The sequence below is a fragment of the Panthera onca genome, chromosome C1 (genome assembly GCF_046562875.1).
Source record: "Panthera onca isolate mPanOnc1 chromosome C1, mPanOnc1 haplotype 2, whole genome shotgun sequence".
NCBI lineage: Eukaryota > Metazoa > Chordata > Mammalia > Carnivora > Felidae > Panthera > Panthera onca.
The window spans coordinates 14,459,581-14,479,222 of record NC_138346.1 but is presented as its reverse complement, the minus strand read 5'-3'; positions in this window follow the sequence as shown (position 1 = coordinate 14,479,222).

Genomic DNA, 19,642 nt, shown 5'->3' with positions numbered 1-19,642 from the left:
CTTGCACCGTATGTTTATAAAATAAAAGTGTTCAGCATTATTCATAATTGCTACCTGCCTGATCACAGCTCTGTACTGTGCGTGGCTGCATAGAGCCGTTCTGCCTTGTGCTCCAGAATTTATAAGGAATCAAGTCCCGTACTAAACATCTAATTTGCATATCAGCAGAGTAGGCATAAGCCTAGAGAGTAAGCCGGAAGAATTGCATAAGTCATTTCCCATTGCAGTCTATATAACTATAAAAAAACCTCAAATACCGGACGTTGAGGTTCCCAACGAAATATTTGGCAACCTTACCTATAATTGCCTTTATTTCTCTCAATAGCTCCATGAGAAAGAGACCATTATTTGTATTTACACATGACAAAATTTGGATTCAGGGTGAGTAACTTCTTTTGGCTCAGAATGCTGGCAAATGGTGGACCCAGAATTCAGACCCGGGCTCACGGGAGCCTGAATCTCATGCTGTGCCCACCGAGACAGACAGCCCTTTGTCATCTGATGGGTGGGGAAGCAGGTGTTCAGAGAGGTAATGCGATTGGGCTGAGGTCACAGCAATGTGCGATAAACTTGGGATTTGATCCCCAGTTTCTTAGTTGAGAGAATTTCCATAAGACTCATCTGCCCCCCAGACATTTCTCAAGGGTACTGACTACACAGACATCATCAAGAAGACCACACTACAACACAACCTCCGAGAAATAAGAAAAAAGATCACCGGCACTTTAGAATAAGTGTGTCTCACATGCCAAGAGAATAATGGTTCAACTAGGAATGAAGTTCTGACATGAAGTTCTAAAATGTTCCAAGTTGAAGCAGATACAAATATTTTATTTTAAATGGTATGATGATGTAGGGATAACCCTGATAGGAGATCTACATTAAAATGTGAGCTGTCATACACAATGAATGAGCCCTCTTCAAGACAGAACAAGGCAAGACTTGGTAGGAGCCTTGTAGGCAGACCCCATTGCCAGCCTGGCGAGCCACCCAGAGGCTTTGTTCTGAGGATGCGATCCACGTGTGAGCAGATTTTGATGATTCGAACCACCTCCCCCTGGCCCCCACGGTAGCCGAAAGGTGACGCTTGTCTAGATCATGTTCTGTAAACACGTTCAGAGGAATGTGAGCAGCGTGGAGGTTTTCGGCCCAAAGAGAGAACGCAAATCATGTTTTCCTTCATTTGCAACCATCCGAACACAGCAGATTGTTCCCCCGGACGAAGCTACGCTGGGTTCTATTTTGCACACTCCGTCGTGCTTCCGAACACCTTTCAAACCCTGCCCGGAGCCCATCTGGGGGCTCTTCAAAGCCACATGTCAACCAGGTGGCCTTCTTTACCTCGTTGCCTCATTGCAGGCACCGGTGCTAAAATTACATCTTGTTCCCAAGTCTCTGACCATATCGCCCCCTTCTTTAAATACCTGACCTGCTCTTTTTCTTCAGCGAATTCTAAATAAATTCAAATTCAGTGACGTGACCTCTCGATTCTTGCATGTGTCACTTTCCTGCTTCTGCCAGCCTGTGCCTCCTATTCTTGGTTCAACTCACACCTCCCTTCCCTTTTGATCCATCTCTCCCTCGGCTCCTTCTCGGCTGCCCTTGTAGTTTTGTTCTCGGGCTCTCTCATGTGCTTTCCAGTCATGACAGCCCTTATGGCAGAAACACTTTCCATCTCAGATGCCAGGCTCTCTCTCTCTCAATCCTCCACTTTCAATGTCTGTAATGCTCACTTCCTTTGTGAAACCTTCCCACGCGCCTCCCAACTGGTGCACCTGCACCTCAGAAGCTGCTTGGGCTCTTTTCTTTCATCTCTAGCCTGTTCGATGAAAGGCCGGGATTCGGTTAACTAAGGGGGCTCCACACTGAGATGAATACCTTGAACACACTTCCCACCAGGAGAAAGTAAGCCAGAAAAGCATGGCTTTGCCATTCATTCATTCATTCATTCCTCAACACATTTGTTGAAAACTTATACATCAGACACCATGCTGGGTAATTTCTGTGTGTGTGTGTGTGTGTGTGTGTGTGTGTGTATGTGTGATTATGTTTATGGGTATGTAATAGAGAGTCACAGCTGAGATTCTCAAACTTTCTTGTTCATGGTACCCTTAACGTTTCAGTAATATTTTCACAACATCCCCAAGCTTGCAAAAGTTGACAACTAATAGCCCTTTGCTTAATTAATAGATAAAAGCCAACCTAATAAATACTTATGGGTTAACAATTTGGGAGCCATTTAAGCTACAAATAAGTTGAAAGAAAAATAGCACTTTCATTTACTTTCTAAATAACCACGATTACTTATTCATGAGATATGTGTGCCTGTCGGGCTCTGCACAAATTCTCAATCCTTGGAATCAGATTGGACACTGTCGCATTTCCCTTCGCATATTTACTTACCTTTTATGACAGTGACCACTAAAGTCAGCTTTGCAAAAAAAAATGTATTACGAAAAGGAATGTAACATAATCTTTTTTAAAAAGTGTTTTTATTTATTTTTGAGAGAAAGAGGGAGACAGCGTATGAGTGGGGGAGGGGCAGAGAGCGAGCGAGACACAGAATCCAAAGCAGGCTCCAGGCTCTGAGCTGTCATCCCAGAGCTTGATGTGAGACTCGAAACTCACGAACTGTGAGATCATGACCTGAACCAAAGTCTGACGCTCAGCTAACTGAGCCACCCAGGCGTACCGGAATGTAACATAATCTTAATCTGAAGCTGAACTATTTCAAGCTATAAATTCACGTCATTCTTGATGAAATGTTGTTGTGTTTCTCTCAAAATTTAAAATATCCCACAGGAGGGGCACCTGGTGGCTCAGTCAGTTAAGCGACTGACTTCGGCTCAGGTCATATCTCACAGTTTGTGTGTTTGAGTCCCGTATCAGGCTCCATGCAGACAGCTCAGAGCCTGTAGACTGCTTCAGATTCTGTGTCTCCCCCTCTCTCTGCCCTCCCATGCTCATGCTCTGTCTCTCAATAATAAATAAATGTTAAAAAAATTTTTTAAATATGCCACAGGACAGGATACCTTGGTGCACAGTTTGGGAACCATGGGGGCATGGTTTCTGTTCTCCTGGTCTTCATAGTCTGATAGAGAAGTTCTATCAACAAGGAAGAATGGATTAAGTGCTATGCAAAAATCAGTAGGCTAGAGCAGAGTTTCTCCCCTGTGATTTCATGGACCAACATAATGTCAAAATAAATTCTGGTGCCACCACATTCTTACCAACAAGATTGCTTATGCTTGTGATTAATTGTTTTATATATTTGGGTGCTTTCAAATTTGGTGCATAGACATTTATAATCGTTAGCCCTTCCTGATGGATAGACCCTGTAATTATTATATAATGCCCTTCTTCATCTCTTGTTACAGCCTTTAATTTAAAGTCTAGTTTGTCTGATATAAGTATGGCTACTCCAGCTTTCTTTTGACTTCCAATAGCATGATAGATCGTTCTCACTTTCTTACACCAGACACAAAAATAAACTCAAAACGGATGAAAGGCCTGAATGTGAGACAGGAAACCATCAAAACTCTAAGAGGAGAAAGCAGGAAACCACCTCTTCGACCTCAGCCACAGTAGTTTCTTACTTGACACATCTCCAAAGGCAAGGGAATTAAAAGCAAAAATGAACTATTGGGACCTCATCAAGATAAAAATCTTCTGCACTGCAAAGGAAACAATCAACAAAACCAAAAGGCAACTGATGGAATGGGAAAAGGTATTTGCAAATGACATATCAGATAAAGGGCTAGTATCCAAAATCTACAAAGAACTCACCAAACTCCACACCCGAAGAACAAATAACCCAGTGAAGAAATGGACACAGGACATGAATAGATACTTTTCCAAGGAAGGCATTCAGATGGCCAACAGACATATGAAACGATGCTCAATGCCACTCATCGTCAGGGAAATACAAATCAAAGCCACACTGAGATACCACCTCACGCCAGTCAGAGTGGCTAAAATGAACCAATCAGGAGACTATAGATGCTGGTGAGGATGTGGAGAAATGAGAACACTCTTGCACTGTTGGTGGGAATGCACACTGGTGCAGCCACTCCGGAAAACTGTGGAGGTTCCTCAAAAAATTAAAAATAGAATTGCCCTATGACCCAGCAAAGGCACTACTAGGAATTTATCCAAAGGATACAGGAATGCCAATTCACAGGGGCACATGTACCCCAATGTTTATAGCAACACTTTCAACAATAGCCAAATTATGGAAACAGCCTAAATGTCCATCAACTGATGAATGGATAAAGGAATTGTGGTTTATATACACAATGGAATACTACTTGGCAATGTGAAAGAATGAAATCTGGCCATTTGTAGCAACGTGGATGGAACTGGAGAGTGTTATGCTAAGTGAAATAAGTTATACAGAGAAAGACAGATACCATATGTTTTCACTCTTATGTGGATCCCGAGAAACTTAACAGAAGACCATGGGGGAAGGGAAGGAATAAAAAAAAAAAAAAGAGGTTAGAGCCGGAGGGAGCCAAAGCATAAGACACTCTTAAAAACTGAGAACAAACTGAGGGTTGATGGGAGGTGGGAGGGAGGGGAGGGGGAGTGAGGGGTATTGAGGAGGGCACCTGTGAGGATGAGCACCGGATGTTGTATGGAAACCAATTTGACAATAAATTTCATATAAAAAGAAAAGAAGATGTGGTTTATATGTACAATGGAATACTACTTGGGAATGAAAAAGAATGAAATCTGACCATTTGCAGCAACATGGATGGGACTGGAGGGTATTATGCTAAGTGAAATAAGTCAGTCAGAGAAAGACAGATACCATATGTTTTCACTTATGTGTGGAATTTGAGAAACTTAACAGAAGACCATGGGGGGAGGTGAAGGAGGGGGGAAAGCTACAGAGAGGGAGGAAGGCAAACCATAAGAGACTCTTAAATACAGAGAACAAACTGAGGGTTAATGGGATGGGGGAGAGGGGAAAGTGGGTGATGGGCACTGAGGAGAGCACCTGTTGGGATGAGCACTGGGTGTTGTATGGAAACCATATTAAAAAAATAAAATAAAATAAAAATTCTGGTGTATATGTGAGGCTGCCTACTTTTTGTGCTACCAAAAAGGACTTTAAGATCAAACAAAATACATATCATGTACTATTATAATTATTTTAATTGTTTTTAATAATTAAGGTATAACTTACACATTGTAAAACACATACATCTTAAGTGTTCAGTTTGGTGAAATTTTACATATATAACATAACAATCATCCAGATCAAGAAATAGGATCAACTAAGAGGTTTCCTCAGGCTCTTTCCCAGTGAATTTTTCAGTTAATACCTCAAACCCCCATTTCCCACGCAACCCTCCACAGTGAGGCAACCACCATATTGATCTGTATGCCTGTAAAGTGGTTTTACCTGTTCTTGAATTTCATGTAAATGAAATCATACAAGTGCCCGTGCTTTTTGATTCATTCACATTGTTGCAAGCATCAGTTCATTGGTTCCTTTCTCTCGCTAAATTATATTCCACTGTATGAATATACCACACAATCTCATTTTTAAAAGAAAAGATTCCTCAAACTGGAAAAAAATATCATCGTATTTACTTTCTTTATAGATGTGTTACCTATGAATGCTTCCTTAAGCAATATATTATTTATATTTGCTTTCTTGTGAACTTTAGAAAATTGTGTCACTATTTTTAAAACTTTAACATTTATTTATTTTTGAGAGACAGAGCATGAATGAGGGAGGAGGAAAGAGAGAGAGGCACACAGATTTCAGAGCAGGCTCCAGGCTCTGAGCTGTCAGCACAGAGCCTGAGGTGGGGCTTGAACCCACAAACTGTGAGATCATGACCTGAGCTGAAGTCAGACGCTTAACCGACTGAGCCACCCAGGTACCCCTGTATCATTATTTTTTTAAATTTAAATTCAAGTTAGTTAACATACAGTGTAGTATGGGTTTCAGAAATAGAACCCAGTGATTCATCGCTTACATATGACACCCAGTTCTCACCCTAACAAGTGCCCTCCTTAATGCCCATCCCCATTTAGCCCATCCCCCTCATCCACCTCCCCTCCAGCAACCCTCAGTTTGTTCTCTGTATTTAAGAGTCTCCTATGGTTTGCCTCCCTCTGTTTTTTTCTTATTTTTCCTTCCCTCCCCCTATGTTCATCTGTTGTGTTTCTTAAATTCCACATATGAGTGAAATCATAAGATATTTGTCTTTGACTTACTTCCCATAGCATAATACACTCTGGTTCCATCCACGTATAAGAATTGGGTTTTTTTTGCAATTTCCTTTTTTTCCCTTCCCATTTATTTCTAAGGGTCACCCATACTTAAAATGAACCTATTGTTCATTCATTTTTAGTGCTGTATATTATTCCATTCGTGAAAATGTCACAATCTATCCATTCTCCTGCTGGTGGTCATGGACGATTCATTTGTATCCTAAATATGCAGAGACGTTCTTTTTCATTGGACAATTTTACCTCTGCAAATCATTATGAAACATTTGTCACAATTTTTAAATCACCTTTTCTCCTTTAAATAAGCTTTTAAGCCTCTGCCTCATTAGGTTAAGTCTGCAAACCTGAGGCAGTCCTGGTGTAGCTGCTTTGCAGCATGTTCAAAATGGCTGGTCTTGGATCATAGAGAACTCCCTGGCCTGTGGGCTAATGGTCACATGTCTCCAAACAGGCACTGACCTCCTTATTAATAGTACCCAGACCTAAGAAATCCTGCACGAGAGCTTGCCACGCAGAAAGAAAGGCATAGTGCCAAGTGAGAAACCTGCCATTTTAATTGATGTCAATCACAGATCCCATTGAAAGAGCAGTTATGGAGTTCCATGATGGCTGGTAGGAAAAAAGTGGGAACAGTTTTCAGCTCTAGGAGAAAAGTGTTAACAAAATGTACTCTGAAATTGAAGGAGTCTGTATGCCTTCAAACCCTACTGGTTTCTTTCTCTAATGGAAATGGTTTTGACTTGAGGCTTTACAAATTCTCCAACTAATCCCCAAAGGCTTACTGATGGAAAATAATAAGAGTTAAGCCAACCCAACTGCTATCGAATGTTTCCCAAGTAACAGGCATTCACGGAGCTAAGTGTTTTACACTGTTTATCTCGGAGACAGCTACTGTCATTATCAGTCTTATTTTATGGATGAAGTGGAAATAATTTGCCCAAAGTCCTACCGCTAGTATATAGCAATGTTGGGTTTAAATGAGCTCATCCTGACTCCAGAATTTGTATTCTTAGCCAGACACTACTGTGCCCTTGGGCACGTGCCTGACCAGCTGTCAAGAAGTCTCTGTGTTCCACTGATACTGTGACTATGGGGACTGGAGACTGAGTAAGGCCATGTTCAGGGTACAGCTTGCCTCTCTTTGCTATGACAGGCCTATGCTTAAGTGCTATGATGAAGTCTTGACTTGTGTCCAAACGCTGGAGATTGGGAAACAACCACCAACGCAGAGAGAATATAGGGCACAGCTACGGAGGCATAAGTTCTAGACATTCCATTAGGAGCTATCACAGGTGTTATTTTATTTAATCATGACACCAACCTTGGGAGTTTGAGCATAAAAATCTCCATTTTATAGCTGAGAAACTGATGCTCAGGTATGTCACTGGACGCTTATGTTTTGGAGACAGGATTCAAACCCATGGCTCAGCATGCATCCAAAGCTCTTTTTATGAATCAGCAAGGCCAGAGGAAATCTTTAGAAACACGACCCATCACTTACCCAGCTCTTCATGAAATTTTGAACCCTCAAAAACTCAATATTTTGGACTTTTCAGTCTGGTGGAAACCAGGTTTTATCTAGTCCTTTTTCAAAACTGTATTTAGACTAGCATTAGGATCCAGTTGCATCTAGGAAAGGAAGATGAGGGCTCCAAAATCAGTTGCATGCACCATATTTCTTAGGGTACCAATCAGTGTGCATCCCCTTTCTTAAAAGATATCACCTCCCTACTTCCTGCTGAGAGTGAATGGGAAAATGCAAAAGCCCAATATTAACATGACTCACTGAGAACCATTTTGAGGGCACCCTTTGACTTTAAAACTATAACCAACAATAACTAAATGAAGTGGGAAAACTTTGGAGTTTCAAAGAGCTGGGAAATAACTTCCTGCTAAACCTTTGACCTGAATCGGGAACAAGGGCTGCCATTTTGTACAACATGGCCCTGCCCTCTTTGGCAGCTCATTGGACAAGGGAGGGCACAGGACTGCGCCAGGGAGATTTCCTTCCTTGGCAATTTGTAATTGGGACTAAGAGAGATTCTCTCTTGTCCTATGGCTGGACCTGTAATATCTACACTGCAGAGTCACGGGATGGGCCCCTTCCTTTCTGTCAAGAAGGATGAAGAAACTGTGTGTATCAGTCAGTCACATTCAGTCAGGAAAACAGAAACCACACCAGATATTTTAACAAAAGATTAATATAGGCATACCTCGTTTTATCGCACTTCTACAGACTGAAGGGTTTGTAGTAACCCTGCATCAAGACTATTAGCACCATTTTTCTTTCTTCGTTTTCTAAATTTGGTTTTATTTATTTTTTAGTTAAGGTTTTTATTTTAATTCCAGGATAATCGACATACAGTGTTATATTAGTTTTGGGTGTACAACATAGTGATTCGATAGCTCCATACAACCCCTGGTGCCCATCGTGGTAAAGGCGCTCCTAATCCCCATCACCTGTTTCACCTATCCCACCACCACCTCCCCTCTGGTCACCATCAGTCTGTTGTCCTCAATAGTTAAAGGTCCATGTCTTGGTTTCTCTCTCTCTTTTCACCTTTGCTCATTTGTTTTGTTCCTTAAATTCCGCACGTGAGGGAAATCATGCAGTATTTGTCATTCTCTGGCTGCCCTATTTTGCTTAACATAACACACTTTAGCTCCATCCATGTTGCTGCAAATGGCAAGATATCATTCTTCTCACGGCTGAGTAATAGCCCATTGTATACATACACCACATCTTTTTTACTCGTCTGTCGGGGGACGCTTGGGCTGCTTCCATAATTTGTGTCCAAGCCATTTTTCCAACAGAATCCGCTCACTTTACCTCTGTGTCACGTTTTGGTAATTCTCACAATATTTCAAACTTTCTCTTTATTATATTTGCTATGGTGAGCTGGGATCAATAATTCCAACCCACTGAACCCTCAGATGATAGCACTTTTGGCAGTAAAGTATTTTTTTTTTAAGTTTATTGATTTTTGAGAGAGAGCACGCTCATGCGAATGGGAGGAGGGGCCGCGAGAGAGAGGGAGAGAGAACCCCAAGCAGTCTCCACACTGTGGGCAACGCGGCCAGATGTGCGCCTCGAACTCACGAACCACGAGATCACGACCTGAGCCAAACCAAGAGTCGGATGCTTAACTAACTAAGCCACTCAGGTGCCCCTAAAATGTTTATTTTTTTCAATTTTTTTTTTTAACATCTATTCATTTTTGAGAGTGAGAGAGACAGTGTGTGAGCGGGGGGAGGGGCTGAGAGAGGGGGAGACACAGAATCCGAAGCAGGCTCCGGGCTCCGAGCCGTCAGCACAGAGCCCGACGTGGGGCTTGAACTCACGGACCACGAGATCATGACCTGAGCTGAAGTCGGACGCCCAACAGACCGAGCCACCAGGCACCCCTACAATATTTTTTAATTAAGGTAGGTACATTATTTTTCTTAGCATAATGCCATTGCACATATGACAAACTACAATATGGCATGAATGTAACGCTGATATGCACCGGGAAGCCCAAAATTTCATTTGACTCACTTTATTGTGATACTTGCTTTATTGTGCGGGGCTTGAACTGAACCCGCAAGATCTCTAAGCTGTGCCTGTAATGGCAATTGGCTAGAAGGTGTCAGAAGGCTCTAGACGCAAAAAGCAAGCACTGAAATCGGCCAGAGAGAGTAACGGCAGGCAGTCGTGAACGACCTTCGAGCTGAGGGAGCGAAGGGCAGAAGTTGGAGTTATCAGGATGTAGAGGTTTGGAAGAGAGGTGTGCAGAGCTGTGTAATGGGGCGCCGTCCTGCTGGCGTGGGTGCCTCTAGAACTCACACGAAGTCTCCATGGACTCACCTCAGGGACAGGTGAGTTGGTTACCTGCGGGGTAACCTCTGAGGGGTTACCATGGGGCAGGCAGTGGGTGTGCCAGACAAAGCTGGAAACTGGAATCCATCGCTCCTGGAACCAGCTGGGTGCTGGGGTGAAGACACAGTCAGGAGCAGGAAGCCAACTGTCCGGGCCGAGTCCCCTTCCCTCCTCCAGCCTCACAGATTCCCGCGCCCCTTGCCCTTGACAGAGCTTGACTTGGAACCAGCCAGCAGAGCAGAAACGGGACTTGTAGAGACTCAACCGCAGCATCACAAAGAAGAGGGGAGGGGAGGGTTTGGTGCTGGGAGACGACAGCTTAACGGCCAGGACACATTGACCCTGAGTTACCTCCAGGTCACTTTTCAGCTCTTGGCCAGAGGTTTCTCAATAACAGCACTGTTGACATTTGGGGTCAGATCATTCTTTGTTGTGGTGGCTGTTCTGGGCTTTGTGGGATCTTGAGTGGCATCTCTGACTCCTTCCTACTAGAGGCCAGTTAGCATCTCCCCAGTTGTGACAGCCGAAAATATCTCTAGACATTGGCAAATGTCCCCTGGAGGAAAAATCCCCCCAGGTGAGAACCGCTGGGCTAAGTTCTTTGTGTTCTGCGAGGCATCTTTTGCCCTTTGAACAATCCTCCTTTTCCCTTTAAGCTATTTTGATTCAGCTCTTATTACCTGCCTCACAGGGAGTCCTTAAAGCCATCCTAAAATGTACTGAGATCTTCGAATCCGTCCCAGGTCCTGTGCTAAGTAAGCACTTACAGGCATCAGCTACTTTAAGGCTCCCAACAGTTATGTGAGGCAGTTACAAGCTTTTGTCCTCATTTCACAGAAGAGGCAACTGAGGGTCTGAGCGGAGTCTCTGGGTGGAGTGGGGGTACTTTGCCACCACCAGGCTCTCTCGCGGTTTGTCATCATTCACCAGTGTGACAGGTGGCCACACGCTTGCTCCAGACCCGTGGCTTTTGTCGGGCTGAACCATGTGAAATTGCCACTCGTACGGCTAAAGACAGGTCAGGTGTCAACAATTTCCTCTGGTTCACATAGGTATCTCCTGCCCTGTGCTAGGAATTTCTGCTTCGTTCTACAGACCTTACCTGTGCTTCAGGCTGATTTCCGTTCCTCTGTCCTCTGCGGGGGTCTCCTGCCCCGCTGCAGCTGACGGAGATGTACCAGTTTCTTAGGGCTGCGTTAACAAAGGACTGCTGGCTGGGCAGCTTAAACAAGAGAATTTCATGTTCTCACAGTTCTAGAGGTCGGAGGCATGAGAACAAGGAGGCGGCAGGGCTCATTCTTCTGAGGCTTCTCTCTCTCCCTTTGGCTTGTGGATAGGCTGTCTTCGCCCTGTGTCTTCACACGGCCTTTTCTCTCTGCCTGCACGTCCGTGTCCTAATTTCCTCTTCGCGTTGGATTACAACCCACCTTAATGATCTCATCTTACCTTAATCACCTCTTTAAAGGCCCTGTCGGCGGATACAGTCACATCCTAAGGTACGGGGATTTAAAACTTGAACAAATGAACTTGGGACAGGACACAACTCAGCCCGTAACAGGGGGTCTCTCCCTCCTGGAACCACCTCCCACTCAGTGTGTGTTGAGATCCCCTTGTCTCTCAGTCGTTTCTACCTTATGTGGCCTTGGAAGTGTTTTGCTTTACGTGTGCGTGTATCTCTGCCCCCTTCAGGGAGTCCATATGCTTCTTAAAAGCACTTCTTGGGCGCCTGGGGAGCTCAGTTGGTTGAGCATCCGACTTCGGCTCAGGTCACGATCTCATGGCTCGTGAGTTCGAACCCCGCGTGGAGCTCTGTGCTGACAGCTCCGAGCCTGGAGCCTGCTTCGGATTCTGTCTCCCTCTTTCTCTCTGCCCCTCCCCCACTTGTTGTCGTTCTCTCTCTCTCTCTCTCTCTCTCTCTCAAAAATAAATAAATAAACGTTTTAAAAAAGCACTTCTTTACTCAAACCCAGTACAATGCTCGAAACATCAATAAGATATTATACAAAGTTATCACAGTTTGAATGTCCCTGCTGTATTAAAGCAGGAACCCTGATGTTAAAAAAAAAAAAAAAAATCCAGAAATTTCTTCCGGCCTAAAGCTCCTCTGGCTCACAGCTCCTTGAAACCAATTTTTATGCAGTTAAAACACACTTTGAGGTCTCTCGAAAATCTTTATTATTACCTTAATTTGCTTCATGATGAGCCAGCACCAACGCTATCAAGACCTGAGCTTTAAAAACACTTGAAACTGATTTTCCCGGCGGGAGGCCCTCGAGATTCTCAGGTTTAACTGCTGATGAAGTAAACACGGGCTCCAAGACTGAGTGAAGGGAAAGAAAAATATCAAGACCAAAACAGAATATGTAAATATGTAAATATGTCTGCAAGCCCCAACCCACAGGCCAGCTAAAAATAGAGTTTCAGCGTGACCACTTTCTTACCTCAGCCAGAGTGACTTTGAAGAGTGACCGGTGGATGCCATCGCTTGGAAGGGAAGCACAAGTTTATGGAATAAATGTAAATATATTCATCCTAGGGAGTTCTTTTCAGATTCACATTGGTTTTTGGCTCTGGCCCATAGCGTGTCTGGACACAGAAGGATTTAGGGCTCTGTGCTCAGAACAGTCGTTGTTTCTTCTAGAACATGCAAAAATGTCCAACTTCTAACATTTTTATTTGACTAGAGAGTATGATGAGCAGCCCCCAAATCATTTCCCTGATGAACTGCCCCCGCGTGCGGTTTTTTTATCAACCATATTTTTGCATCTGTTCATTTGCCTTCTTTCAGCAAATATTTATGGGGTGCCTGCTCCGTGCTGGTTTGAGATAGGACTCTATCACGCTGTGCTGTTTTCAAGTTACTTTGGGCCGAGGTTGGGCCACAAGACGTGGGGAGGCTATAGGAGTGGTGGTTAAAGGTGGACCCTGGGGCCAGACGGCCCGGGCTCCCAACAGGCTCCAACACCTGCTGACTCCATGATTCTAGACAACCTTGCCTGTGCCTCATTTGTAACACAGGGATAACAATTTAACTTACTGCACGGGTTGTTGTGATAATACATTTAAGGCGTATGAATTACTCATGGTAGTTCCTGGCGCATTATAAGAACTGATTAGCTGCTAGTTCTATAACTGTGCCTCAATAGTACTTTTGAAATTTATTTTGTTGGTATTTTCCATTACTCTCCCTCTTTTCCTGTTTGGGCCGTTACCATTACAAACCACTGCTTTGGGGGGAAGTTGCATCTCTGGAAGAAAGTGAGAAGGCTTTGAGGCAGAAAGAACTTAGGGTGAGTTGAACAGCCTTGCACCTTGTGAGAGGAAAGTCTTCCCTCAGTGTGGAGAAGGGTGGCCAAGACATTCTCGGAGCCTGAGGAAGGGGGACGGGCCTTGGGGTGGAGAGTAGGGACAGTACAGAGGATATGGTGCATGGCATGAATGCACGATAGATTTAGGGAGGCTTAAGAACAGATACCACATGCTCTACAGAGACTGGAAGTAGACAAGGTCTTGGTCAGCCTCTTGGATCTTGCTGTGGCCAGAGCAGGGTGGGTGGGGTGGGGAGAGAAGAATGAATCTGTGTTCAAAGCACTAGCTTTAAAGACACAGAAAGTCTGATTTCAAGGAGCCTTCCAGACAAGTCTCCCAGGAGCAATGTGCTGGGGTCCTGCATGGCCAACGATGGAAGATGAGACACGCTCTTCCCTGCCCAACAACCCAATACCTCAGCACAAAATAGGACCCCAAGAGCTTAGATGCAATCATGGTGGGGAGAGGAGGGAAATGAGTTGGGAGGCCTTGCAACAGTTATTATCATTATTGAAAATTTTGAGGGCAGAGACTATTACTTTATGATTTTTTAATGTGTATTTACTTTAGAGAGAGAGAGAGAGAGAGAGAGAGCACAAGGAGAGGAGGGGCAGAGGGAGAGGGAGACGCAGAACCCGAAGCAGACTCCAGGCTCCGAGCTGTCAGCACAGAGCTCAACACGGGGCTTGAACCCACAAACTCTGAGATCATGACCTGAGCCGAAGTCAGACGCTTAACCAACTGAGCCACCCAGGCACCCCGAGACCATTACTTTATATCTATAGTGTGTGGCAAGGGCCTGGTGCGTTATTAGGTGCTCAATACAATTTATATTTGATTAACAGGCACTGAATTAGATGCTAGGGCTATGCGGATAAGAAGGCATGACCCTTGCTCTCCAGGAACTCACACACACGCACACGCACACACACGCACACGCACAGACTGTGGCAAAAGTATAACAGAAGTTCAATGAAAGCGCAGTGGAAGGAGCCCCCAGACCTGATTGCAAAGCTTCATGAAGGGGAAGATACTGGCATTAATTTTACGCGACGGCATCACCAGCAGAAAGAGTAAGGCAGAGGCATCGGGCAGCGTGGTATGTTTGAGGGGTGACCGAGCACCAGACAGAACAAACCTAGCTGACATTTTACTTACTGCCCGTGCGAAGGGAAATAACAAAGAGCATAAATGCCTCCGAGGGCTCTCCAGAGCACTTTCCTGCTCCGTTGAAACTTAAAAGTCTTTTGTAAAGGCATTGACTTTTCAGGCAGTTCCCTCCTAAGACAAGGGATTTTCTCGACAAATGACTTTGGAAGCAGGAAGGAGAAATACCCCAGAAGTTTGTCCCTGGGCAAATGGACCCTTGTTCTGGCTTCACCATTTACTAGCTCTGTGATTTTGACCACCAGATGTAACCTCCTCCTGCTTCTGAAAGAGATCGTTCACCTATTACCTGAGGCTGAACAGAAAAATTGTAAGGCCTGCCTGAGATTTCATCTTGGTGGTGTTCAGAGTGGGTTTGAACAGCAGATTTGAAGAAGGAACAGAGGAATAGAGTTGCTCTCAGTAGAAAGCGCCCCACTGAGTCTGACATGCTCACTCAACCCGTTAGAATAAGCCCATAAACCTCAATCCAAGAAAAGGAGGGAGGTACTCGAAAAGCTAAAGGGAGACCAGCGAGGTCGGTGAATTAATATTTATTGAATTACTTTGTACCAGGCATTATTAGGGAGAACTGAAAAATATAGACCCGCAAGCCAGTTACAATTCTTAAGAAAATCACAAACAGTTCGTGGGAGAAAAGTCTATGGAAGAAAGTGGCGAAGTTACGATGGGCTACGTTTGTACCAAAGACTCTCTGAACACTGAGAAGGTAGCACTCAGCTCATCTGCCTGAGGGGAAGCAGGCACGGGGAGCCACGTCAAGGAAGTGGCATTTGAAATGGGGTTTGAAGACTTTTTCACAGATGTGACATAAAGAGAGAAGCAGAGAAAAGAGTTTACAATCAAGCGTTAAATTATATTTTAGTAGATATTTAGCCCCAAGGTATGACAGTAATCTGATAAAACATGAGTGATTCATCATTTGGAATAAATTTCTGTATATTGTGGCTTTTTTCTTCTTTGTTTTCCCCCCACATGTTTTTCTGTATAAAATTGTTTTCTGCTGTTCTGTGGGCATTTGTTCTTTGCCTTCGTGAAGAATATTACTCACTGGCTTCTGTCCATGTTAGGAAATCTGAATCTAGTTCTTGGTTCCAGTCGGGAGCTGGTAGTTGAATAGAATAGAAATAGCGGTAGAAACTGCTAGAAGAGGGGTGCCTCGTGGCTCAGTGGGTTAAGTGGCCAATTCTTAATTTCAGCCCAGGTCATGATCTCATTGTTGTAAGATCGAGCCCCACCCTGTTCGGGACTCTCTCTGTATCTCTCTGCCCCTTCCCCATGCTCTCTCTCTCTCTCTCAAAATATATAAACAAACAAGAACCTGCTAGAAACAGTAAGGGGAAGAACAAACAAACAAACAAGAACCTGCTAGAAAAGTAAGGGGAAGATCAGAAGAAGTGCTTTGGGCTTGTAGTCAGGACAAAAAGTATTTCAGAGAATTCCACTCACCTCAGTGTCCTATCCTTACCACCTGTCAGGCATCTTACAGTGAGGGGAGGAAGAACCAAGGGAGAAAAGGGGAGAAGAGAGAATTAGGCAGGTATGGTGGATAGTAGTTGGGTGGCTAGATCTTGGGCCGGCCAGTCTGGGCTCCAATCATGCCTCTGCTATTCACCAAATACCTGACCTCGGGTAGGCTACCTAACTGTTCTAACCCCCTCCTCTTCTGTATAATGGTGACAATAATTGAACCTACAGCTTAGCCCAGTGGTGAGATTAAACAAATCATACACCCAAAACAAATATAACAGAACCTGGAACATGCATTGGACACAGTTCACGGTAGCCATTACCATTTGGTCACTGAGAACCCTCCCCACCCCCTTCCTGGCTGAAGGGAGTTAGGCAGGACCAGAGAATTACCGGGGCATCACCTCCATCCCACTGGCCTCTCTAACTGGCCGGGGGAGGGATTTGTGACACAAATGGCCCAGGGTCCTGAGCTAAGTCTTCCTATCGTAGTGAACTCTCCTCTTGGACCATAGACCAATGTACTCCTGGGGTGGACAGCTGCCATATCCCTCTCCCATGGAGATGAAGAAGGTCTGTCTGGGGCTGCAGAGGTTGAAGCCCGTAGAACAAGCAGAATAGAGTAGTGTATCCGGATCTGGATCCTGAGGTCCTTCTGTATTCCGTAGGTTCTCAACATTTCTTTCTATTTGGAGTTCTAGCCTCATCATTCTTGCAATAAACTCCCTTGTTGCTACAGCCATTGTGAACTAGGTGGAAGTCAGACGTGAAGAGTCTTGGCTGATGCAAAGAAGCCAAGGAAGGAACCAAGAGAGATAGGAGATGCCCCCAACGAGCTTGACTTTGGGTAGAATAGGACCGGAAAGTGAAGCCCATGTAATGGGGAGCGAAGCAACATTCCTGAACCTCCCTTGCTGATTACCAAGGAGACCAAGAGGTTTAGGATGCTGGCTAGCTTTCCATAAAGTACTCATAAGGCTGTTCTACTTTAAGCTTTTTAAGATGACAGAGACTATTTTTAATTCTGGATTTGGAATTTCTATCCTAGGGAGTCTTTCTCTATTGCTATGGGGTCCTCGGACTCCTTGTTCTGAGGACTAAAGTTGGTCATGGTTATGATGTAGTTTTCCTGGCGAATCAAATATAGAGAACAATGATTTCACGACGTCTATATTTTGGTTCCTGTTAAATCTTGATTCATTTCGTTCGTACTGTGTATCAAACGTATTACGCAAAAGCAGAGCGAACTATTAGAATAATTATCGAGAGACCTAATGTCATCCATTACATTTGAACAAAAACTAGCAAAGATGTAGTTTCAGTTCATGCCCGTTGCTAACTTATTCTCCTATGTGTTCTGTCTTTTGAAACCAAGAAACTGCATGTACAATAGCAGTAAGATGTGCTTTTCTAGGACTTCAGTTTCTCTTTGCTCAGCCTTCCTTAAATCAGGAACTTTCTGGCCACCCAAAGGACAAATGATCTCAGCCCACAAGGGGCCTAATTAACCATGCCAACTTACCCATGAAGGAAACGCGTACTCAGGAGAGAGACAGGCATTATAATGCCCAGAAGTAGGTGCTGGGAAGGAGTCTGTAGAAGTTGAACTAAGCCATTAAGCCCATCTGCCCCACACAGTCAGGCAAAGTGAAATAGGTATTAGTCTGGCGTCTAAAAATACCATCAGGTTGAATTTTGAAAGGGTGTGGCATGGGTGGCTTTCCCTAAAGTGTAATTTTTAACGTTAAAAACAGCTACCATTATAATGTCATTAGAATTACAAAAAAAAAAAATCTACTTCTGTTGTGTTGGCAACCTCTCATAAGGATGGGGACAGTTAAATTATTTCAGGACTAAAACTAATTACTTCAGGGCTAAAAATATTAGTTTCATCCATGCAGGGAAGTAACCATGTGATGATGGGCGGGGGTTAATCTTGTTAATGGCTGATTTTTTAGTCTTAAAGGTGAAAAGAAGGCTAAAGTGCTGAAAATGCAGATCTGAATAAAGCAAAAGGAAGCTTTGTTACTCCTTCTGTTGCCTTAGACCCAGTCTGGGAGGATGGTAAGAGTCCCTTCTGGCTGTACCACTGTCAAGGGCAGCGACACTGGACTGGTAAGAGGAAGAGGCGGGAGGACAGTGTGGCCTGGGATTTGGACAAAGGGGATAAGGAGCAGTTGAGAGAGGCAAGAGATGGGAGGGCAGCCGCTCTATAGTGAGGGAAAGGAGATGATGTTCAGTTTTGCCATATGTACTGGGTGGGACTTCCTCTGGTGTTTCTTGGAGGGATGTCTGTAAAGACTTTATCATGTTATCTGCTTATCAGTGCTCTGTTGGGTGCCCAAACGGGTCTGGCTCTGTTTAGTGCAACTTGTACTTTCTCTTTTTACTTGTATTTATTTTTGAGACAGAGAGAGACAGAGCATGAACGGGGGAGGGTCAGAGAAAGAGGGAGATGCAGAATCCGAAACAGGCTCCAGGCTCTGAGCTCTCAGCACAGCTCGAACTCATGGGGCTCGAACTCACGGACCGCAAGATCGTGACGTGAGCCGAAGTCGGATGCTTAACCGACTGAGCCACCCAGGCGCCCCAGCTTTCTCTTATCTTGACCAATTGCACAGTTGAATTCCCTCTTCTTCAACTGTCATCATTATTAGTCATTTCCCAGAATACACCTGTGTGACATTGTAGTGGACAGTGTATCAGATAGATTTTAAAACACGTGACAACCTCCTTTCAAATATCGCCTGCCCCAGTCAAAAACACCAGATACAATCTCAAACATGCCTGGTTTTACTCTAAGTAATCTTCGGAGGGTAATTAACAATATCTTCCTGGAAACCCAAGCCAGATTTCCCGCTGAGAGGTTGCCTTAAAATGACAAGAGACTGCTTTGATTGTTCAAAAAACGGAAACTTGATATATTTCATACCAAAGTGTGAGAAAGTAAATTTGCTCAGCGAAGGAAGAAGGCCAGAGAGAGCTAGAAATAAAAAGACCAAATCCGTATCCACGATAACTGTTATAAAGGCCCTGACTGCTGCTTTTCATCTAAATTCATTTCCTTAAAAGCTCAGGACCATCTATGTTGGGGTTTGGTATTTATTTTGACTTTGTCTTTTATCCAGGTCATATATTTTAATCCCCCAGCATATCAAACATGCTAGGGAAAGACTAGAGAAGAATTGTTAAATGTTATGATTTTTAAAGCTAATAGAATTATGGTATTACAGCGAAACCACTAAAGAGTTACAATGAGATTTAAAGCGTGGGCCATTTTAATGCTTTCATACTTGCAACTGATGGGATTCAGACATCAATAATGTGAAATATGCTGTGTAAACTGTGTTTCAGCCCATTGACCATGAGAACGACTTTGCCTGGGACAGAGAAGCTCCACTGTTTGGGAGAGGGAAAAGTAGGCCAAAGAGTGCTTGGGTGTGAGCTGTATTCCATGTCCAGCAAGTAGAAACCCCTGGCGACAATGTGAACCTGATTGGAAGGATGTTTATCACGGGGTAACCAACGGTGTGACGACTGTGAGATAAATCATGAATTTTATCAACGAAGGAGAGTACCTGGCCTCTCCTT